The sequence below is a fragment of the Hemiscyllium ocellatum genome, chromosome 10 (genome assembly GCF_020745735.1).
Source record: "Hemiscyllium ocellatum isolate sHemOce1 chromosome 10, sHemOce1.pat.X.cur, whole genome shotgun sequence".
NCBI lineage: Eukaryota > Metazoa > Chordata > Chondrichthyes > Orectolobiformes > Hemiscylliidae > Hemiscyllium > Hemiscyllium ocellatum.
The window spans coordinates 38,210,714-38,235,992 of NC_083410.1; the positions used below are offsets into that span (position 1 = coordinate 38,210,714).

The window sequence follows — 25,279 nt, forward strand, 5'->3', positions numbered from 1 at the left end:
ATGTGTTGCTAGAAAAGCGAAGCAGGTCAGGCAGCATCCCAGGAGGAGAATCGACGTTTTGGGCATAAGCCCTTTTCAGGAATGAGGAGGGTGTGCCAAGCAGGCTAAGATAAAAAGTAGGAGGGGGGACTTGGGGGAGGGGCGTTGGGAATGCGATAGGTGGAAGAAGGTTAAGGTGAAGGTGTTAGGCCGGAGAGGTCGGGAAGAAGATCACAGGTCAAGAAGGCGGTGCTGAGTCAGAAGTTTGGAACTAAGATAAGGTGGCCTGGAGGAAGAGCGCCTCATCTTCCACCTAGGAACCCTCCAACCACATGGGATGAATGCAGATTTCTCCAGCTTCCTCCTTTCCCCTCCCCCCACCTTATCTCTGTCCCAAACCTCTAACTCAGCACCGCCTTCTTGACCTGCAATCTTCTTCCCGACCTCTCCGCCCCCACCCCCTCTCCGGCCTATCACCCTCACTTTAACCTCCTTCCACCTATCGCATTCCCAACACCCCTCCCCCAAGTCCCTCCTGCCTACCTTTTATCTTAGCCTGCTTGGCACACCCTCCTCATTCCTGAAGGGCTTATGCCCAAAACATCGATTCTCCTGCTCCTGTGATGCTGCCTGACCTGCTGCGCTTTTCCAGCAACATATTTTTCAGCTGTTGAGTATGTCTAATACTTTGGTTATTGCAGAATCTCAGAATTTCAGTTTTATTGCAACAATGATGTAATGTCAAATATTTTAAAGATAGATCTTATGGTACTAGATGTCTCTACTCAGACTATCAGGCTAAAACTGAAACCTGCAGAAGACAGTACAATGTCACTGGCTAAGTTCCAAGAGATTTTAAACTGAAATGAAATGGGGCAAGTAGGGTTAAAATCACTTCAACTATTTCAATTTGTTGTACTGTTTTTCAGAGCTCCTCCACATCACAAATCACTATGAAAAAATAATGACTAAGTAGGAATATTCTATGGAAAAGTTAAATCATTTGGTGGTTTATCACACATATTTAGCTACATGAAGACGACATACAATGCAACAAATATTAAATGGTCTGATCTCAGAATATTATAATAGATTTTTAAACTGAAAATGGAACTACTTAGAATGTCCCAAAACCAATTATAAAACAGTTATGACTACAATGCACGAGTGTCCAGTAGAACAGTAGGAATCATGTTTACTTCACAAAAATAAAATCAAATTTTAACACTTTTGCGAGCCCAAGTGTCTAAGGCACTAATATAGTTTGAATTAGATAGGTTTTTAAGTATAAGGATGAGGTGAGATTGAAACAAAGGGAGACTTAAAAATGTAAAGAGAAACATTAGACACAATAACAGGGTATTGGTTGGCATAACGCTGGGAACAGTAGGTAAGAAGGAAGAGAATTTAATGGCAATAGTTGCACTGGAAGGTAGAGTCCATTTAATAATAGCAATATAAAGATGACATCATTGGATCTGTGTGTGAAGGCTCAAATGATTTGGAATAAGATAGGTGAACAAGTGGTACAGATAGAGATAAAATGATTGCACTCTCATCATTATTTTGGAGTCAGATTTACAATGGACTCAAAGCAAGGAAGTAAACATTTCAGGACATACAACATTTTTAAAAAAAGATACAGTGCAAAAATGAACAGGAATGACCTTAATAGTAAAATATAAGGCAAGGATATTGGTGAGAAGGAATCTTGTTTGGTGTATCAAGTAGTATAACCAGTATGTGTAGAGACTGAATATGGCAAGGATCAGAAAAGGCCGGTGGAATTAGCTTTTGTACCTTCAAGTTCTAGTTATACTACTGGAGAGAGAACTGACCAAGACAATTTGAGAATGTAACAAAAGCAATGTCATAATTATGGGATAATGTAATCGTTATCTAGGCTGGACCAACCAAATTGAAAGAGGTAGTCTGGAATAGGAACCTGTTGAATGCTTTTATCAGTTTCCCAGAACTGTAAATTGTAGAATAACTAGGGATAAAGTTATTCTCGGTCTAATACTATGCATAAAGATAGACTTAATTAGTAATCTCATGGTAAAAATGGAATGTGGGTGGGTTGTTATCTGTGATAAAATTATCCAATGTCTTAAAAATTTGAATAAGGTGCCACATCAGAGATGGCTATACAAATAATAGTTCATGGTGTAGTGGCTAACATATTAGCATTGATAAAGCAAGGAAAAAGGAGGGATAAATAGATCATTTTTAGGCTAGCAAGCTGTAATTAGTGGTGTTCCAAAGGGAATAAATGTTAGAGCCTCAACTATTAACTGGATTAATGACTTAGATGAGCAGAAAGAATATGGTAGCTAGATTTTCAAATGACACCAAGATAGGTAGGAAAGTAAGTTGTCAGGAGATAAAGGACTGAATCTTATGATTTTTAGCTAAATGTAAGTTACACAGCTTTTTGAAAGGTTTTTCACCCCAAGATTTAGCAAGATTTCTAACCAAATCGTATCAAACCCGCATCATTAACAATCTACGCCACACCATGGTGTCCTGCTTGTTTGATTCTATCGCCACCTTACCGTACACTGTTCCTGGAACTACCTACCATTCACTGGATATCCACATAAGACTGCCATCCCTGGAGTTTGCACCATCTTTAAAAGGCTTTGTGTACCTCAACCCTTGGCAATCTGGCAACGTCTTTCCCCAGAATTGCAATGGTATAGTCTGGCGATACCACTCATGAGCAATGCAATGGCATAACAGCCACAAAGACACATTGATCACTGCTCACAGCTGGGCATGGCTGACATTTCCTCATACATGCAACCCATCCTCTCACCCTAGTCACTATTAAACAGCCATGCCACACACTTTACCTGCCCTTAGCTACATACTGTTTAAACATCTTAAGTCACTGCTACTCTGCCACCAAAGCCCAATAGACACCGACAGCTTGTTACTGCCCAGTAGGAGGCCATCACATCCAGGAAAACAATCAGTAAGCTCCAGACACAAGCTTTTATTGACAGCCAGCAAAAGCAAACACCAACAAAACCGACAGAGGCTGAAGTTCATATCCAAAATGCCAATGAAATGCTGGCAATACGACCAAAGCATATTTTACATTCCACGATGGTTTTCTGCATTCACCTTACATCTACCGAAATCGGGCATCATTCTGATCCTTTGAGTTATAGAGTCATAGAGATGTACAACATGGAACAGACCCTTCGGTCCAAACAGTCCGTGCTGACCAGATATCCCAACCCAATCTAGTCCCACCTGCCAGCACCCGGCCCATATCCCTCCACTCCCTTCCTATTCATATATCCATCCAAATGCCTCTAAAATGTTGCAAGTGTACCAGCCTCCACCACATCCTCTGGCAGCTCATTCCATACACGTACCACCCTCTGCATGAAAAAGTTGCTCCTTAGGTCTCTTTTATATCTTTCCCCTCTCACCTGAAACCTATGCCCTCTAGTTCGACTCCCCGACCCCAGGGAAAAGACTATGTCTATTTATCCTATCCATGCCCCTCATAATTTTGCAAACCTCCACAAGGTTGCCCCTCAGCCCCCGACACTCCAGGGAAAACAGCCCCAGCCCGCCCAACCCCCCTCCCCCACTCAAATCCTCCAACCCTGGCAACATCTCTGCAAATCTCTTCCGAACGCCCCCATGCCTCACAACATCCTTCCAATAGGAAGGAGGCCAAAATTGCTCGCAATATGCCAACAGTGGCCTAACCAATGTCCTGTACAACCGCAACATGACCTCCCGACTCCTGTACTCAATACTCTGACCAATAAAGGAAAGCATACCAAACATCATCTTCACTATCCTATCTACCTGACTGATTGGAGCCAATGCAGCTAAACTCTCCTTCCCAGTGTCTTGTCCTTCTCCTTGTAATTCTGCCTGCACTTCCTCAACGTCCAACACATCACCCCATTCTCTGCTCCAAGTGTGCAGAATTCGACGTTTCGAGCATAAGCCCTTTGGGCTTATGCTCGAAACGTCGAATTCTCTATTCCTGAGATGCTGCCTGGCCTGCTGTGCTTTGACCAGCAACACATATGCAGCTGTGATCTCCAGCATCTGCAGACCTCATTTTTTACTCCAAGTGTGCAGAGCACACCTCTCCAGGATGATGCCTACACTCTCTCTGATCTATACTGGAGGGTGCCCAGACCAACCCAAGCAGAGGAACTGCATCTTCAGCAGCTCCAGCATCTGGGCCACTAGTTGAAGGTGCCTCATCAACTGAGCAACCAACACGTCACATCAAAAAGGGAATATCTAATACATTCCAACTCAACCCGTCCCTATTCCAGAGCCACAATCATGCAAGTTGTCACTGCTTTTAATCCTTCGTGATACATAAATGACAAATGATGTTGTGGTGTTACTGTTGTTCTGCAGCACCTTGGAAGTTTTATAAGTGATGGGACCCACTTGGCCAGTAATTAATCTTTTAAATCATCACTGCTAACTTCTGCAACACTGACCATGTTTAATTTGTAAGCACTATTGGTATGTTGCACTTTGCTTCTGACCAGCATTTGACATCTAAACATGTTTACTCTACATGCAAATGGGTGAGGAAATGATTGTAAACTAAATGCAGCTAGAGTCTGGAAGAACAGGCTTTATGTATTTGCCCCGTTTGAAGTCCTACTATCCAACAGACGTGGATCCTGGGCGTTCTCCCAAATGACACTGACTTCACCCACCTTGATAGCTGCCCAAGTCATTTTCTAGTTGCATTTCACATCTAAAGAATGACATGTGACGGCAGGGAACATAGCTTGTTGTTGGCACCATTAGTACCAGGCTCCACCTCCCCCAGAGAATGCCATGTTATCTTTTATCTCTCTCTACCCTGACAACCTATTTCTAATCCAACCCCACGTGGAAACCCACAGCATTAAACTTTGTTTCCAACATTCTCTTGTCTCCTGAACATTATATCTTAGTGATGTCCATCTTGCTCCTGTATGTTCTCACCATGGACACCATGGTGGTGGTTAATGTCAATAACTCATCAACTCCTTAATGCTGATCTGCATACCTTCGTAGACCTTGAAATCTTACTCATCACTGTCATTGTCTCTATCTCTCCAAATGTGTCTGCTTTCCACCCTCAGTCGAGACTACCCAGCCCTTTTGGCAGTAATCACCCCACTGACTCTACAGGCCTCCTTTCTCCCGACAACAAACCAAAGGCTCCCAGAACTGTACAGGTCATTCTCCTATAACGCACATTTCGGCAACGCGATTTGGATGTAACACAATTGGTGAACAATTTTTTTTTAACCTAGAGTGCTTCCTGAAATGTACAGTACTGTACTCCATAATTTTCAACCCTGTGTTTTGCAAATCTTGTTGTGTTTTCCACAAATATGAAAGGACAAAGATGCAAGAATGTAAACAGGAACCATCCAGGTGAAAAAAATCTCGGTTGGTGACCAAACCTGCAGCTGAAAGTGATGATGCTGATGGCCCACAGCCCCTGTCTTAATACAGTACTGTAACTCAGCCAACTCATAAATTCCTCCAAGTTACTATCCAATTTTTCAGGGTAATGTGCTAAATTTATTGTATTATTTCATTAAACTATACGGTGTCAACATTTACTTTGACTGTGCTATCATTTGTATCAGGATTATTATTTTTGTTTCAATTTTTTCTGGTATTTTTGGAGGTCCGCCTCCAACCTGTTTTTCCCATAGACTCCATTATTTCTATTGCACGATTTCCTATAACGCTAAGTCCCACGAGAATGCAACTACCACATTACAGAAGGACAGACTGTATTCACCTCAGACATCCGACCAATTTCAACAAGCAGTCCCCAGACATGAGCTGACAAAACCCCTGACTGCTGTGTTTTGGAATTTGAAATTCTATGAAGCGTGGGCAGCACGGTGGCACAGTGGTTAGCACAGCTGCCTCACAGTGCCAGAGATCCAGGTTCCCACCTCAGGCAACTGTCTGTGTGGAGTTTGCACATTCTCTCAGTGTCTGCGTGGGTTTCCTCTAGGTGCTCCGGTTTCCTCCCACAGTCCAAAAACGTGCAGGTTAGGTGAATTGGCCATGCGAAACTGCCCGTAGTATTAGGTGAAGGGGTAAATGTAGGAGAATGGGTCTGGTGGGTTGGTCTTTGGAGGGTCAGTGTGGACTTTTTTGGGCCGAAGTAATCTAATTTAATCGAATCATTACAAGCACGGTGGACAACAAGGATCCAGTCGATGTGGTGGATCTAGATTTCCAAAAGGCCTTTGACAAGATGTCACACAGAGGCTGCTGCATAAGATAAGGATGCATGGCATTACAGGTAAAGTAGTAGCATGGATAGAGGATTGGTTGATGAACAGGGAGCAAAGAGCTGGGATAAATGAGTGCTATTCTGGCTGGCAGAGACTAGTGGTGTGCCTCAGGGCTCGGTGTTGGAACCACAATTATTCACAATTTATACAGATGACTTAGAGTTGGGGACCATGAGTAGCACGTCAAAGTTTGCAGATGACACTAAGATGAGTGGCAGAGCAAAATGTGCAGAGGACTGGGAAACTTTGCAGAGGAATATAGATACTTTGAATGAGAGGGCAAAGGTCTAGCAGATAGAATACAATGTTAAGAAATGCGAAGTCATCCATTTTGGTAGGAGTAACAGTAAAAAGGATTATTATTTGAATGGTTAAAAAGTTGCAGCATGCTGCTGTGCAGAGGGACCTGGGTGTCCTTGTGCATGAATCACAGAAGGTTGGTCTGAAGGTACAAGTAATAAAGGTGGCAAATAGCATTTCATCCTTCATTGCTAAAGGGATTGTGTTTAAAAGCAGGGAGGTTACATTGCAGCTGTATAGGGTGCTGGTGAGACCACTCCTGAAGTAGTGTGTGCAGTTTCGGTCTCCTTATTTGAGAAAGGATGAACTGGCACTGGAATGGGTGCAGAGAAAGTTCACTAGGTTGATTCCATAGTTGAGGGGGTTGGCTTATGAGGAGAGACTGAGTAGACAGGATTATATTCATTGGAGTTCAGAAGGAGGAGGTGGGGATCTTATAGAAACAAAATTATGAAAGGTACAGATAAGGTAGAATTAGAGAGGATGCTTCCACTGACAGGTGAAAGGGGGACAAGAGGGCAAAGCCTCAAGGTAAGAGGAAGCGGATTTAGGACTGAATTGAGAAGGAACATCTTCACCCAGAGGGTTGTAAATCTATGGAATTCCTTGCCTAGTGAAGTAGTTGATGCTACTTCAGTAAACGTTTTCAAAGCTAAGAGAGATTTTCTTTTTGAACAATAAAGGAATTAAGGGATACAGTGAGAGCGTGGCTAAGTGGATCGGTGTCCACAAAAAGATCAGCCATGATCTTACTGAATGACAGAGCAGGCTTGAAGGGCCAGACAGCTTACTCCTGCTCCAATTCTTACGTTTTCAGCTTCCTGACTGATGATATGCAATTTCTCAGTCCACGTGCACTGGCCCTAACTGTTGCTCAATCCCAGCAATGTAGATAGACGGATCCACTGACAATTGAGCAGCCCAAGCAGATAACCAACCTGTGGACTGTCATGCCTACCCACCTTTCTTGAATGGACTGAGAACCAGTCACATCCATTTTTCCCCACATGGTCACTTGTAAGGCATGGATGCTGTGAACATACAGGCAGGTGATAAGTCAGCAGTCCTGAGATACAGCCTGATTCAATCTGTGAGCCGAAAACCAGTCACTGCACTCAAAGATGCCCTTGCAGGACTCTTGCAATGGGAGATTCTGGTGTGCCATGTAATGCAAGTCTTTGCTTCCGAAATGGACTACAAGTGGATTGGAGGGGTGTCATGATGATCATGAAGATGGGGCAAATGTTGGATGCCAATGTCCTTAGATGAGGAGTGATCGGGGCTGGTACCCACAGATCATCCCAGACATGCTATTTGATTTTGAGCGACATGAAGTTTCCATGCAACCAGCAGTGAGCTGAAGTTGCTATTCCTGATCAGACTTCTGTATCGAGGGTTCTCGACACTTCGCTTGCTTGGAATGTAATAAGATAGAAGTCATATCCGACGAGGCGAGCTGCAGCTTGAAAAGGGTTATAACACTCCTACTTGCCACTGACTAATGAGAAACTCGCCTTAGCACTCAGCAAACACAAAGGCAGTGCAATGGATTACTCTCAATGTCTACACAAGTCCATCCTGGGCTTATCCTGTGATTCTATCACAAATTTCATCATAAACAACATTTTCAGGCCCTAAGAAGATTCTGCCCAAAGAGACTGGAAAGGAATATACATAGGTCAAGTTGCTAAGCAAAATTTAGCACATGGTAATAGTATCACAGATGAGATTACTCAAATATGAAAGGAACTTGAATTGGTGATGGTGGTACTGAACACCTCTGTTCATTGTCCACTTCAATAATTTACATAAAGATACACAGGAGATTTGAAATCTTCAGGGGATACCCAAACAAGCATAGTGAATTCTTAAGATCAAAGAAGCTTGCAAAAGGATATTTATAAGATGGAAACTGAGCTAAGAAGAACACTGGCAATAAATGTGCAATGATGTTTGATTAAAAAAAACAATGAATTTTATTTATTGTGTAATGTAAATGTACAATTTCCATGTTTTAGCCATAGATAATCCAAGTTCTGCGAAAGAATTGAGTGTGGCTCCAATAGTGAAGCACTGAAGTATAACAGGTGAGTAACCAAGCTCTGATACCACATTGCCCCAGTCCTCACCAAAGAGTGAGATACGAGCTCATGTACTGACATGCTGCAAGTCATGTCACGGCAATGTAGCTGGAACATTAGCCCTAAGCAATACAAAGCAAAAACAGGTTTCTTTTAAAGACCTGCACTGCCACTGTTAACCATTTTCCTCCTGCATTTAAAGTTAACAAACAACCTCTTTTTTTTCTAATTTTTCCTTCATTGTACATGATATTTCAAAACCAAAATCTTTGTTAACTATAAAGCATTTGTGACATCCTGATGTCATGAAGCTACTAGATCACTGCAAGTCTTTCTTTCCTAATCCAACTATACACTACTCCCAGCTTTAAAAAATAAGCTTAAATTCTCTATTATCATGTTGTTTTCCTTGTTTCTTATGTTAGAAGTGTAAATATGTGTTCAAAAATTATTCTAATGCCTTTCACTTTCGTATTTCCAGCCAACTGAAAGCCCATTTCTTATCATAGCATGCAAGTGCTTGCTGCAAAGAATAATGCTTATATTGTTTTAAAGGGAAAATAGAAATTCCCCTCCTATCTTTAGGGTACTATTTGAAAGTTAATTATAATTCTTGGGAAAAAGGAACCTCACATGTTTACTTTTAGGATGTGCATGCTAGCATATTACTTGAAAAGACATTCACACTTCTGCTAATTAATTGCTTGGAGATGCTAATGAAAATACTCTTCTAATTTAGGATTGGTCTCTCCTTCAAGTGTTTACAGGCTAATTTTGAATAATGCAAGTCACTTACAATACTGGTCCCCTGCTGATGTGTCCAGAATACCAACAGCAGTTAGCACTATAATCATTGAAATGAGTAGGCAGCAAAATACTGGTGTACTCATTCGTCGCAATCAACAGACATAGGTTAATTGAAGATCAGAATGCATGCACTTGCTTTAAGGGAGCTATTGAACTTGACTTGCATTATTACACACTGGCAATGCAAATATACAGTTAGAATATTGCAGTTATGTTTCATGATATTAAGATTGTTCCTAACTTCACCACTTTAACTGTTTTTCTCCACAAATGCTGTCAGCACTGCTGAACATTCCCATCATTTACTGCTACTATGTTAAAAACAAAATCCTTCATGCTTCCGACAAACATCCCCAATGCAGAAAACAAAATATGGAAAAAAGATGTCACATTAAATGCTACCAAAGTTTCAAAAGATAATAGCAGCTGAGCGAAATAACAGATTAACTGGAAAAAAATTGTTCCTAGAGTTTTGTTTTTCCATACAATCCAACCACACTGTCCTTACTGCAAATCACCAGGGAAATATCAAACAAACAAGCAAAGAGTTCTATATTATTCAAAAGATAGTAGTCACATGCAAAGATGGAAGTATAATAAATTTTAGTAATTGGTGACCATGATAGAAGCCAAGTTGTCGAAGTTCATGGAAGTAAAACATGAGTGATCTCTGTTCTGGATTCCATCAACATCCTGAGAATTGAGAGAGCTGAACTGTAATGTCTAAGGGTTATCTTTGTTTTAACAATCAATGATAAATATTGAGAGGTCAATGCATTGCCATATGATGAGTAAGCAACAGCTCAGACAATAGAGGTTGAACCCAGACTCAATAGGTTTAATGGACTTCTTAGGTACAGACAATGTTTGGAAAGTTGTTTTTGATACTTGTTTATGGGATGTGGGCATCACTGGCTAGGGGAATATTTACTGAACATGTTTAATTTTAGATGAAGATGTGGTGAACTGCCTGCACGAACCATTACAATTCCTGAAATGTGGGTACACCCACAGTGCTGTTTGGAAGACGATTCCAGATTTTAACCCCATGTTAATGTAGAGGCGGCGATGTACATCCAAGTCAAGATGGTGTGTAACATGGAGGAAAATTTGCAGATGGTAGCAATCCCATATATCAGATGCTCTTATCCTAGGAGGGGGGGGGGGGGGGGGGGGGGGGGGGGGGGGGGGGGATGGGGGGAGAGAGACAGAGAAAGGGAAGGAGGAGCCAAGTGAAAAGGAACAGGGGATAAGTTAAATGATGAGAGAAGGACAAAACTAAAAAGACAATGCAGGGCAAATCAGAAAGGTCTGCTAAATTTTGCAAAAGTTGGGGATAAATCAAAACAATGTGTTATTGCTGGCCAATATGTGCATATTATCTGACATTTTTTCTAGGTGTTTTTTTTGCCTGGATTTGGGGAAAATTCAAGTTTTAACAACAGAGTGCTAGATGACTTACTGGTTGAGATATACAAAAGCAGTTCAAAATTAATAAAGGCATAGGTTAGTGCTGCAAATTGTGTCTTCCTGGAAATTGCTTAAGGTTCTATTTTCCTAGGAACAATTAAGGGGAATATGAATTCTTAGTTGATGACAGGGGTATCTATATTAGAAGAGATTACAGTCAGTTTAGGCCTCAGCATTGAGGATCTGGTAGGTTCTGAAAACTAGCAACCACAATACAAAATGGATTAGGCTTTTCATTTCATCTACTCATTTAAAGATGCTTAAACAAGTACACTACTGCATTGGTGCTGGAAATGGAATAGAACCTATTTCAGCGAATAAATTATTTTAATAGCTTGATAAGGAATTAGGAAAGCCAATTCATACAGTCCTTAACTTGTCTGAAGATCAGCTTTGTCACATTGTCATTGGGAGAGATAGAAATTAATGGAAATTCTGCAAATTAGCTTTGAAAATTGAAAGTGAAATGTTTTGGGAGCGTGAACCTGATCAGGGAGAACAGCCTAGGGTGAGGAAATAAAACAAATGTTGTAAGGCTTTGATGAAGGATAGAAGGCTATAATGGGGTCAAGAAACTAATTGCAAATAGACACCATAAAAGCCAGGTATGTCAATCCATTGTTTAAACAAAGTCTTAGAAAGCATTTCATGGGGCCACGAGTGTCATACCCAGTCATCTAGTTCAGATTAAACTCATCATTTTGGATGTAGAAGATCTCGATTAAAAAAATACAATTGGTATAAACTCCTTCAAAATTCTGGTTTCCCTTTACATTGACTTTGTTTATGATTTTCAGCAGCTTATGATTGCTCATTTTCAGCGAAACCTGATCATCCCTAGAAGTAAGAAAGAAGAGAGTAAGACCTGAAAGCCCCAGTGTAATAAGTAGTGGGGTCAAATAGTTTTTATTTTAAACAAAATTCATTTTTGAGTTAAATTCTAACTTTACTTGCCAAACTATAAATTGTAATGAATAACGTCCTAGACATCTGGGTTAGAAATTTCAACAAGTCTGGGTGAAAAATGGTCTCGAGGCATAACATTTTACTATTACCCTTGGAGTCTAGTGCAGAGGCCAGGATTCTTATGTATCTGGCAACCATAATATTCACTTATTTCTGTGCTGAAGGTCTGTATGTTAACATTATAATGCAGCAAAATGACTGGGGTTTAACAAAAGGTATTGGTATTGGTATCGCTTTACGGCAAACGAAAATGTCCAGACTGCACATTTAAAAAAAGGGCAAATGTTGTTAACAAAGACTGTCAATTTAAAGCCTTTTTTTAAAAGTTAACAGCATCACATTTGTAGACATGAATTTACATTGGGAACTCGCAGTCGGTACATTAGATTATTGTGCCAAAATGAATAAATAGCACTGTGTCAAAATACCTTGTGACTAGTGCATGGTTTAGTTTGGCAGGGAAGCAACAGAGATGTTCTATCGTGTCGGATGGCCATTTTAAGATAGATAACCCTGGGAAGGTTAACTTAGTAACAGAAACGATCACATACTATCTACATTTTTTGCCTTAAGTATTTCCTTCTTAAAAAGAATGATCATTGAGAAAATTCTCAATGAGAAAACTATACAGGATTGAAAATAAAATTAGGGAAAGGAACTAAACAGTAGAAAGGGTGACATTTCAAACTGAGAAGAGCAGAAAGAACGAACATTTTTGCATGCTCAAGCAAGTGAGTTTATAAATCCTTGTGAAAGATGCAAACAGCGAAAAGACAATGGTGAGCTTGAACAAACTTTAGATGACATATTGAAAAGAGATTTAGCTATAGTTTTGAGTGCTACAATAAGTAAAGCAGCTACAGTCCCATTTGACTGCTTTCTCATTAGAGAGAGACGACTGCTGGCGGGTTAACTGTTGGGTCACCACACCTCAGGCAAGGGGAGAAGTTGAGAAGCAGAGTCCTTCATGGTAATCTCAGCTGGTGCAGGAATTGAAACTATGCTGTTGGCATCTCTTTGCATGGCAAACCAGCCATCCAGCCAACTGAGTTAGCCAATTCCCTGTACTAGAAACAAGGAGGATTGAAAAGCAATTGAAAATATACAATATAATTTAAAATGCTGTATGAAGGATGCTCAATATATATTTTGCATTTCTGGATTTGATTTTTAAAATAATGGAAGACGGACGTGATTCAGTTTTATGCGGGCTTTTCTTTGGAGTAAATCAAAACATCATTAGCAACAGTGACACAAGCTAATCAGTGCCAAATAAAGAACACATGTGATTGCAGTCAAGTAAGTGCCTGGCAGAGACCCTGCAGTATTAACTGAGGAGTTTACAACAGACAAGAAAATCAGTTTAGCTTTGACTTTGGAACAGAAGATTCAAAGTATTCATTCAGGAGAATATAGGAATTCAGTTCAGAGGGGACAATTTCTTCTAGAATAAGAATCAGGCTTTTAATCCAGGGGAACCAGTTACCTTTGGCTGAAGTGTTTCAATTTCTGGGTTTTCTAAGTTGGGAGAACACAGTGAAAAGATTTAGGTCACCAGGATTGTGAAAGTTTTATGGTAGCAAATTTGGAAAGAAATTGTGAAACAGTCACAGTCCCTGTCGTCCAAGGAAACGCAACTGGAAGGGCATGGTTAGGGTGAATAGCTACGGTCTTTTTCTTTAGGTTGGTGGGGGGTGGGGGGGGGGGGGGGGATTACAACATCTCAGCATGCTTTGAGAAGATTTGTAGCTCAGGTTGAGGTTTTGGATGTAGGTTTGCTCACTGAGCCAGAAGGTTCGTTTCCAGACGTTTCGTTACCCTATTAGGTAACATCTTCAGTGGGCCTCAGGTGAAGCAATGATGAAAACTCCTGCTTTCTGTTTATGTTTGGATTTCTTTGGGTTGGTGATGTCAATCCCTGTGGTGATGTTATTTCCTGTGGTGAAGTCACTTTCTGTTCCTTTTCTCAGGGGGTGGCAGATGGAGTCTAACTCGATGGGTTTGTTGATAGAGTTCTTGTTGGAATGTCATGCTTCTAGGAATTCTCATGTGTGTCTTTATTTGGCTTGTCCTAAAATGGATATGTTGTCCCAGTCGAGGCGATGTCCTTCCTCTTCCGTATGTGAAGACACTAGTGAGAGAAGGTCATGTCTTTTTGTGACTAGTTGGTGTTCATGTATCCAGGTGGCTAGTTTTCTGCCTGTTTGTCCAATGTGTGTCTTTATTTGGACACACACATGAGAATTCCTAGAAGCATGGCATTCCTACCGGAACTCTATCAACAAACACAATGAGTTAGACCCCATCTACCAACCCCTGAGAAAAGGGGCAGGAAGTGACTTCACCACAGGAAATGACTACACCACGGGAAATAACATCCAAAGAAACGCAAATATATAAATAGAAAGAAGGAATTTTCAGCATGAGGCCCACTGATGATGTTACCTAGTAGGTTAACAAACATCTGGAAATGAACCTTGACAGCTCAGCGAGCAAACCTACATCCAATTACAACTCTGAATAGGTAAATGAATAGAAAGGGTTTACAGTAATATGGGCCAAGTACTGGCAAATGGATCTAGGTCAGATTGAGATGTCTTGTCAGCACAGACAAGTTGGACTTAAGGGTCTGTTTCCGTGCTGTTTGACTGTAAAAAAAACTCAGGAATTGAGATAGGAGTGAAAGTGGTCAGGAATTGGATATCTGTAAAAGCCTAACGTTGATAACAGATTGAAACTCTGTGCTGCTGCTTTCGTTAAGGTCTTTGTAATTACTTGAACTATAGCTCTGCGTTTAAAAATATTTTCTGTTGTTAAGGAACAAATGCAGCCTTGTGTAAAAATGCTTCAATGACTAATCTCCAGGAAAAAAAATTAACATAATTTATCAAGCTAGGTTTCTTTCTGGGATCTTATTTATCCAGGAATATCATCTCAGATCATAATACTAACAAGAATAAAGGGTTTCTGTTATGGAGGAGGTCTGGGTAAATCAGGACATCTTCGTAAAACTGAGAAGCTTAAAGAGTAATCTAACAAATGTTCGTGGTTATGAAAGATCATGGTCAGGTAAATACTTAACTACTTGCAAACAAAAGCAATCAATTCTGCGGATGTAAGGTTAAGCTCACAAAGAAGGGAGATTAGAAAATTAGATTTGCACAAATAAAAGTGGGAATAATGTTGATACTCCAAACCAAATTTAATAGAAAAGGTTTTAAAAAAGAATTAAACTATTGCCTGGAAACAGAGTATATTAAATGGGAGAAGAAACATGAAGTTTGGAATTAGAGAAGTTGGTTCATGGGAAGATAAACATTGAAACAAACCTAATTGGCCTTGTGGCCATTGCCTTTACTCCAACTTTCAATAATTTGTTACTTAGAGTCATAGAGATGTACAGCATGGAAACACACCCTTCGGTCCAACCCGTCCATGCCAACCAGATATCCCAACCCAATCTAGTGCCACCTGCCAGCACCCGGCCCATATCCCTCCAAACCCTTCCTATTCATATACCCATCCAAATGTTAAAATGTTGCCATTGTACCAGTCTTCACCACATCCTCGAGCAGCTCATTCCATACACGTACCACCCTCTGCGTGAAAAAGTTGCCTCTTAGGTTCTTTTATACCTTTCCCCTCTCATGTTAAACCTATGCCCTCTAGTGCTGGACTCCCCGACCCCAGGGAAAAGACTTTGCCTATTTATCCTATCCATTCTGTAAACCTCTATAAGGTCACCCCTCAGCCTCTGACACTCCAGGGAAAAAAAGCCCCAGCCTGTTCAGCCTCTCTCCGTAGCTCAAATCCTCCAACACTGGCAACATACTTGTAAATCTTTTCTGAACCCTTTCAAGTTTCACAACATCTTTCCGATAGGAAGGAGACCAGAATTGCACGCAATATTCCAACAGTGGTCTAGCCAATGTCCTGTACAGCTGCAACATGACCTTCCAACTCCTGTACTCAATACTCTGACCAATAAAGGAAAGCATAACAAACACCTTCTTCACTATCCTATCTACCTGTGACTCCACTTTCAAGGAGCTATGAACCTGCACTCCAAGGTCTCCTTGTTCAGCAACACTCCCGAGGACCTTACCATTAAGTGTATAAGTCCTGCTAAAATTTGCTTTCCCAAAATGAAGCACCTCACATTTATCTAAATTAAACTCTATCTACCACTTCTCAGCCCATTGGCCCATCTGATCCAGATCCTGTTGTAGTCCGAGGTAATCCTCTTCGTTGTCCGCTACACCTCCAATTTTGGTGTTACCTACAAACTTACTAACTATACGTCTTGTGCTTGCATCCAAATCATTTATGTAAAATGACAAAAAGTAAAGGGCCCAGTACCCGATCTTTGTGGCACTCCACTGTTCACAGGCCTCCAGTCTGAAAAACAACCCTCCACCACCACTCTCTGTCCTCCACCTTTGAGCCAGTTCTGTATCCAAATGGCTAGTTCTCCCTATATTCCGTGAGATCTAACCATGCTAATCAGTTTCCCATGGGGAACCTTGTCGAACGCCTTACTGAAGTCCACATAGATCACATCTACTACTCTGCCCTCATCAATCTTCTTTGGTATTTCTTCAAAAAACTCAATTAAGTTTGTGAGACATGATTTCCCAAGCACACAGCCATGTTGACTATCCCGAATCAGTCCTTGCCTTTCCAAATACATGAATGTCCTGTCCCTCAGGACTCCCTCCAACAACTTGCCCACCACCGAGGTCAGGCTCACAGGTCTATAGTTCCCTGACTTCATTTCACCACCCTTATTAAACAGTGCCACCATGTTTGCCAACCTCCAGTCTTCCGGCACCTCACCTGCGACTATCGATGATACAAATATCTCAGTAAGAGGCCCAGCAATCACTTCTCTAGCTTCCCACAGAGTTCTCAGGTACATCTGATCAGGTCCTGGGGATTTATCCACCTTTAACCGTTTCAAAACATCCAGCACTTTCTCCTCTGTAATCTGGACATTTTGCAAGATGTCACCATCTATTTCCCTACAGTCTATATCTTCCATATCCTTTTCCACAGTAAATACTGATGCAAAATATTCATTTAGTATCTCCCCCATTTTCTGTGGCTCCACACAAAGGCCGCCTTGCTGATCTTTGAGGGGCCCTATTCTCTTCCTAGTTACCCTTCTGTCCTTAATATATTTGTAAAAACCCTTTGGCTTCTCCTTAATTCTATTTGCCAAAGTTATCTCATGTCCCCGTTTTGCCCTCCTGATTTCCCTCTAAAGTATACTTCTACTTTCTTTCTACTCATTTAAAGATTCACTCGATCTATCCTGTCAATACCTGACATATGCTTCTTTCTTTTTCTTAACCAAACCCTCAATTTCTTTGGTCATCCAGCATTCCCTATACCTACCAGCCTTCCCTTTCACCCTGACAGGAACATACTTTCTCTGGACCCTCATTATCTCATTTCTGAAGGCTTCCCATTTTCCAGCAGCTCCTTTACCTGCGAACATCTGCCTCCAATCAGCTTTCGAAAGTTCTTGTCTATTAACGTCAAAATTGGCCTTTCTCCAATTTAGAACTTCAACTATCCTTTTCCATCACTATTTTAAAACGAATAGAATTATGGTCGCTGGCCCCAAAGTGCTCCCCCCACTGACACCTCAGTTACCTCAGTCACCTACCCTGCCTTGCGCAGAGTGAAGTTGATGCTGAATTATTATTCAAGTGATCCAACTTAGATTTTTTAAAAATGTATTCCTTCCCCCAATACAAAACATTTTAGAAAAATATTTTTGTTCTTTCCAGTATTGTTTCAGTTTTAGGGTAAGTTTGTTAAGTAAGTGCACTTGCTTCCTTTATGTATGTATATTTGATCAGAATTTGCTCATGCCCCATACAAAGCTATTTTCAACTACATGGGCGGAAATCCTTTAATAATAATAATCCCATCAACTGTTGGAGTGAACAAGATACAAGAAACCTCAAGTAATTTTTTAAAAAATAGACATTATCACCTCATTCATGATAGATCTAAAATACTTTCATAAATAACTGTATTTAAGATTACTATATAAACACAGCATATGTGCACCTTAATGGGATTATGGTTGTGCATTTCCCATGTCATGTCATGGCACGCATGATATAGTTCTGAAAGTTGCTTGGCTTTGCACAGCTTTGACAGAACATTGCTTTTAATTCGGATTATAAAAAATGCTTTTCATAAGCAAGTTTCGTAATATATAAAGAGAATGCTCAGAAAAAACCAAAACAAGTGCATGGGGTGCAAACAATGACAAGATAATACTGGTTTTTACATTATCTAATTGTTAAATTCCCTAGTTTGAGGAGGAAATCCCAAAGGGGGAAATATTAACCTAGATCATCAAAATGTTGTGTGTCACACTGAGCAATTTCTGTAAAGGATTTCAACAGCAGAACTTGACAGAGTCAGTACCAAAGATCCAGGAGCATCAAAGAAATAAAATTATTGACACTCTCTGAATGAAACATGGTGGCACTTGAATTTTTGCTTCAATTATCCATCCTATTTGTATTTTCCTGCATATTCCTGGTTAGATTACAACAGGTGGTGATGGGGTGGGGAGAGTGAAAGAGAGGGGAGGGGGGAGGAGACAGAATGAAAATTAGATCTTTTTAATTCAGTGACTCAGTTCTGAAACTGATTGAATTAAACTGATTGATAAACCAGTATGGAATGCTGGATAACAAGGGAAATTCATGAATTGCACAAGGGAATAATTGTGCAATAATTGGAGCTATGTTAAGGAGCTGGTCAAGCTTAGACTTCATGATGTTTAGAATCTAACGTGAATGCCATTCCTAAACACTGACTGGCACAGACAGATGTTTCTGCAACCAGAGAGATATCAGGATGGTATGCTGTCTCCCTAGTGCCAGGGTCAAGATTGTGTGGGAGCGGGTGCAAAATATTCTGAAAGGGGAGTGGCCAGCTGGAGGTCTTCAGCACATTGGTACCAACAACATAGGCAGGGAAAAGGATGAGGTTCTGCAGGGAGAATGTAGGAAACTGGGCAGGAGATCAAAAAGTAGGCTCTCAAGGGTAGAAATATCTGGACTATTGCAGACGCCGCTGGCTATGAGAGTAGGAAAAGAAGGATAGAGCAGATCAATGCATGGCTGAGAGGCTGGCGTAAAGGACAAGGACTTTCCGTGCTGTACATCTCTATGACTCTGACACATTTTTGGACCACAGGGATTCCTCCAGAAATGACCTGTATAAGAGTGACAGGTTCCACCCACATTGGAAGAGGACCAATATCCTTATGGCAAAATTTGCTAGTGCTGCTTGGGATGAGGCAGCGAGGGAAATGTTGGAAGACACCAAAGTAATCATGAGAAAAGAGAAAAGCCTGATGATGGTAGAAGTAAATAAGTAGATAAGTCTAACAGTCAAGACAGACAAGACAAATTGGCAGATCATGAGATCAGACCGATAAATTCAACTACATTTACTTCAATGCAAGAAGCAGGTAAGGCAGATGAACTTCAGGCATGATTGGGAACATGGGACGGGATAACACAGCTATTACAGAAACGTGGCTTAGGGATGGACAAGACTTGCAGCTTAATGTAACATGGTATGGATACTACAGGAAGGATAGAAAAGGGGACAAAGAGGAGGGCGAGTGGTGTTTCTGATTGGAGAAAACATTACACTTCTACTTAGGGAGGATATTCCTAGGAGATCATCCTGTGAAGTTATATGGGTGGAATTTAAAGAAAGGATCACCTTATTGAGATTATAATATAGGCTCCTGGAATAGTCAGCAGGAAATTGAGAAGCAAGTATGTAAGGAGATCTCAGATATCCCTAAGAAAAATATGGTTGTAAGTGTCGGGATTTTAACTTTCCAAATATAAACTGGGATTGTCATAGTGTAAAGGGCTTGGATGGGGAGGGATTCATTATTGTGTATGAGAAAACTTTCTTATTCAATACGTGGATGCACCTACTAGAGAACGAACAATACTTGATCTTCTCTTGGGAAGAAAGACAGGACAAGTGGCTGAGGTGCAAGTGGGGGAGCACATTGGGTCCAGCGATCATAAAATAGTTATGGAAATAGATAGACTTGATCGAAAGTTAAAGTTCTAAATTGGAGTACTGCCAATTTTGACAGCATTAGACAGGAGCTTTCAAAAATTGAATGGGGCATGCTATTCGAACATAAAGGGATGGTTGGGAAGTGGAAAGCCTTTAAAAATTACATAATGAGAATTCAGAGACAGTATGCTCCTGTTAGTATCATGGATAAACCGGCATGGAATGCTGGATAACAAGAGAAATTGAGGCTCTGATCAATGCAAAGGAGGCGGCATATAACAGGCATAAACAGCTGGGTTTGAAGCAATCCTTGAAGGAGTATAAAGGGCAGTAAGAATCTACTGAAGAGGGAAGTCAGCAGACCAAAAAGAGTAACTAGGGAGAATAGGGCCCCTTAAAGTATAGCATGGCCATCTAATTGTGGATCCCCAGGAGATTGGCGAGATAGTACACAAATATTTTTGTCAATATTTACTGTGGAGGACTCGGAAGTTAAGGAACTTGGAGAAATAAATATTGATGTCTTTGAAAAAGTTCATAATACTGAAGTAGTGGCGCTGGAGTATTAAAATACATAAAAGGTGGATAAATTCCCAGGACTTGATCAGATGCTTCCCAAAACATTGTGGGTAGCTAGGAAAGAGATTGCTGGGTCCCTTGCTGAGATTATTTACATCATCGACAGCCACTGGTGAGGTGCCAGAAGACTGGGAGTTGACTAATGTAGTGCTGTTATTTAAGAAAGGCTGTAATGAAAAGCCAGGAAACTATGGCCTTACATCAATGGCAAAGTTGTTAGACAGTATTTTGAGGGACAGAATCTACATGCATTTGAAAAGGCAAGGAGTGATTGGGGTGGTCAGCATGGCAGTACATGGGATATCATGTCTCACTAACTTGGAGTTTTTTTTGAAGAGGTGACAAAGAAGACTGGTGAAGGCAGAGATGTAGACTTTGCCTACATAGACTTCAGCAAAATGCTCGACAAGGTGACGCATAGTAGACTGGTTAATAAGGTTAGATCACACGGGAAGCTAGCAAATTGGATACAAAATTAGGTTGAAGATAGGCAATAGAGAGAGTTTTAGTGAAGGCTGTTTTTTGGACTGGAGGCCTGCAACCAGTTGTGTCCACAAGAATCCGTGCTGGGTACATTGCTTTTTGTCATGATATAAATAATTGTGATATGAACATAGGTATGGTCAGTAAGTTTGCAGATGACACCAGAATAGGTGGTATAGTGGACAAATAAGATGTCAGAGTACAAAGGCACCTTGATCAGATGGGCCAGGGAGCCAAGGAGTGGCAGATGGAGTTTAATTTAGATAAATGTGGGGGTGTTGCTTTATGGGGAGGCAAATCAGGGCAGGATTTATACAGTTAATGGAAGGGGGCTGGGGAGTGTTGCCAAACAGAGAGACTTTGGGATGCAGGTGCATAGTTCCTTGAAAGTTGAGTCGCAGGTAGATAGGGTGATGCCGCTGCCATTTGGCATGCTTGCATTCATTGGTCAGAACATTGAGTTGGAATGTCATGTCACAGCTTGACATGTGCATTAAAAACATTAGCCATAGTTTTAACTCTGGACAAGTGTCCCGTGGACAAGAGCAAGAATTGCATACACTACTTTGGGAGGTATCAGCTAGTGGCATAGCACAAGCGGGTCTCGAAACACTTGCAAATATTGACACATTTTCGGGAGTTAGCTAATGTAAACACTAGGCCAGATGTCACAGGTATCAAAAAAACACATCTAATGGACTCAAGGACTACAGTTTCAAAAACAGTGGAGACCAATAATGAAAAGGACAACAACGAAAGTAAAATGATAATTAAACCACATTGAATTTAATGAGAAAGTCAGATTACAGTAAGTAACTACACAGTATACTGACAGCTTGCTCACTGGATTGAAAACATAACCAAATCAGCAGTTTTTTTTTAAAAGAAGAAAAACTTTCATTCACTAGGTGCAGGCATCCAACCTGCAAACTGAAAATACTGGAAAATTAGCAATATCTGGGGTAAAATATGAATATCTTGCCACTTTAGTAGAAATGGCTCTAGCCCAAATTTATTTTATGAAGATAAACCTGCTGTCTTGCAAATCTGACATTGATTTAAGACTTGAAGTCATCAAAATTCAATGACTGTTCAACTGGAAGCTGAATCACCTGTCACTTTCGTGCAAGCAGCTTTCAGCCTCCAAATATACGCAAAGTATCACTCTGCCTCAAGAAATTAAGGTGAAAAAAGTGCACTTCATTTTGTGAATGGTCATCCTGCCCTGATTTACATAAAAGACAATCCCATCCATTTCTGAAAACTCCCAGCTCCAGCTCAGATTGTCCCTGGATCATTTAAGCCTCCTTCACCAGAGCTGCAGTAACAAATTAGAACTACAGCAATATAATTTGCACATTTCATTCAAGAGTAAAGCACTCACATACAACTAGCATCGAGTAACGAGAGAACTTCCTACTGGACTATCAGAAACAAAAACAAATTGCCAGAAAAACTCAGCAGGTCTGGCAGCATCTGAGAAGAGAAATGAGATTATGTTTCAGGTCCAGTGAACCTTCTTCAGAACTGCCGAGGGTGACTGGACCGGAAAGTTTAAATTCATTTTCCCTCCACAGGTACTACTAGACCTGCTGAGGTTTTCCAGCAATTTGGTTTTATTTCCGATTTCCAGCATCTGCAGTTATGGAGTTATAGAATTAGAGAGATGTACAGCACGGAAACAGGCCCTTCAGTCCAACTGGTCCATGCCGACCAGATATCCCAACCCAATCTTGGCCCACCTGCTCAGGTCTCTTTTATATCTTTCCCCCTCACCCTAAATCTATGCCCTCTAGTTCTGAACTCCCCTACCCCATGGAAAAGACTTCGTCTACTTAACCCATCCATGCCCCTCATGATTTTATAAACCTCTATCAGGTCACCCCGCAGCCTCCGATGCTCCAGGGAAAACAGCCCCAGTCTATTCAACCTCTCCCTATAGCTCACATCCTCCAACGCTGGCAACATCCTTGTGAATCTTTTCTTTTGTTTCTTTTTCTATTGGACTGTGATGGTCAGCACTACAAGCATGTAGTGCCAGCATTAAAAATGGTACAGGCCAAACAGGGCAGAAAAACAAAACACACTTTTGACAAAGCTGTCTATAGTCTGCGCCCAGCGCTTTTGGTAATGCAATTTATCTCCCAGAAAGCTTCCTCTGGCCACTTGCAGATGCTGATCCAGAGAGATTCCTAGCCATTCCGGGAGAGTTGGGAATACAAACAAGGTTTGAAGTGCTCAGCCTTAATCACAGCAACTAGAGGCCTAGGAGATTCTAATACCTCAACTAGACCTGCAAAGTCTTGATGATCTCCAGACAAAAACTGCAGGCAGACAGCAGCAAGTCACTGCAAAGACCTGAATGAATAGTTGTCATAACAAAAAGAAAAGTAGTTGAGAGTTTTTTTTAAAGTGTCCTTACATTTGGGACCTCTTCTAGTCTGACTTCTTAAAATTTCTTGCAAGAAAGTCACAACGGGTCAAGTTAAACAAGCAGTTAGATCCCAGTATTATCTTTGGACATGATCTGCTTATTAGCGATTCACCAAAAAGGTTCTCAATTGTAGCCCTTTTTGCTTGTTTTAGTGAAGAGGCTAAGATTGGACTCAGCAAAAAGAAAGGAGGAGTTCAATCTCCTAAGTCTTAAAGGTGGCTTCAATTGCCTGTATGAGTAGTTTCCAGTGGTGTAATTCAGCAGTAAATAGTCTTTAGAATGTAATAGTGATGTACCTGAGAGTGGAGTATTGCACAATACTTTAAAAATAATGGAGTATATTCTAAACAACACATGATATTCTCTGGCACAACCATAAGTAATTAAATTTAATTGTAATTAGAAGTAACAAAAAATTTTCTCCCCTTCCCTCTCAAAGATAAACATAAGAGAAGCTTTTCATTTTGAGCAACATATTGATCTTTTCAATATTACTAAAGTGATTTCCAACAGCAAAAATACCTGAGATGTTGCTAAACCTGATTTTTGAACGTTGTCCTTAGGAACACAGGAAACTTGACAAGATTGAAGACAAAGCAGCCCATTTGAGTGGTACTATATCCTCAAACATTCACAGTCCCGATCACCAACATTCAATCATGGATCATAGAACCCTAAAGTGTGGAAACAGGCCATTTGGCCCATCAACTCTGCCCCACCCTCCAAAGAGCACCCCACCCAAAACCCCCAAATCCCAACCCTGCCCCCATAATCCGACATTTCCCATGGCCAATCCACCTGACACATCTTTGAACTGTGGGAGGAAACCCACGCAGAAATGGAGAATGCGTAATCTCCACATAGACAGTTACCCAAGGTTGAAATTGAACCTGGATCCCTAGCACTGTGAGGCAACAGTGCTAACCACAGCCTACCACCTACAAAATGAACACCAGCAAGTCGCCAAGGCATCTTATACAGCACATTCCAAATCCACGATAATTCTATAATTTAGAAGGACAAAGGCATCAAATATAAGGTGTTACCGACCTCTCCATTCTGATTTAAAAATATATTGCCATTGCTTCACAGCAACTAGGTCAAAAACCAGGAAAGCACACCCCTCGAATCAATACATTTTTAAAAGCAGTGGTACTCCTTACAGAAGAAAAACCTCAAGTCTGATTCATACTCTGTGCTGAATTCCTTGGTTGTAGTCTTGGGTTGCAGAATACACCCTCTAAGATGAGCAAGAGATGCTAGTCAAGCCTGCAAAGTCCAAGATTTCCTGAATATATTTAAGTTCCTATTCATTATAGTGCAGTTTCTATCTCAAGGAAAAACTTGAGTGTCCAGAGTTAGATGGCCTTTTACCCCTGTTGGCGTTTAGTGATTCATTTATGGATATTGCAACGGCAAATACTTGAAAATTAAACTAAGTCTTCAAAGTAAGTTCCACAAACAAGCTCTTTTTCTACCTACAATGGCTATTCTCTAAGCAGTGAAATGACCCTCATCATCAGACTAAATAAATTCTTCCTTGCCGGACAATGCTTGCGCTAGTCCGAAATCATGTTTCTTTTCCCCCTCTTTTTCCACAATCTCCACATTTGCTTCTTACATTTTCTCCTCTTATATTTTCTGGCTCAAACAATTCCAGATACGAAGCCCATGCAGTAAATTAAATCAACGTTGAAGGCAGAGGTTTCAACCAAATTAATATACGTCAACTATTATTCAGTATGGTCCAACAGGAGTGCTTCAAATTTTAATTAGCTTTTGGTAGACAA

At 40.8% G+C, this 25,279-nt stretch overlaps 1 protein-coding gene across 2 annotated transcripts in view; it reads right to left on the reverse strand.

The window, feature by feature from the left end:
* LOC132819726 (echinoderm microtubule-associated protein-like 4) overlaps positions 1–25,279 on the reverse strand; it is a 292,630-nt gene that overhangs the window by 120,326 nt on the left and 147,025 nt on the right. The window lies entirely within an intron of this gene.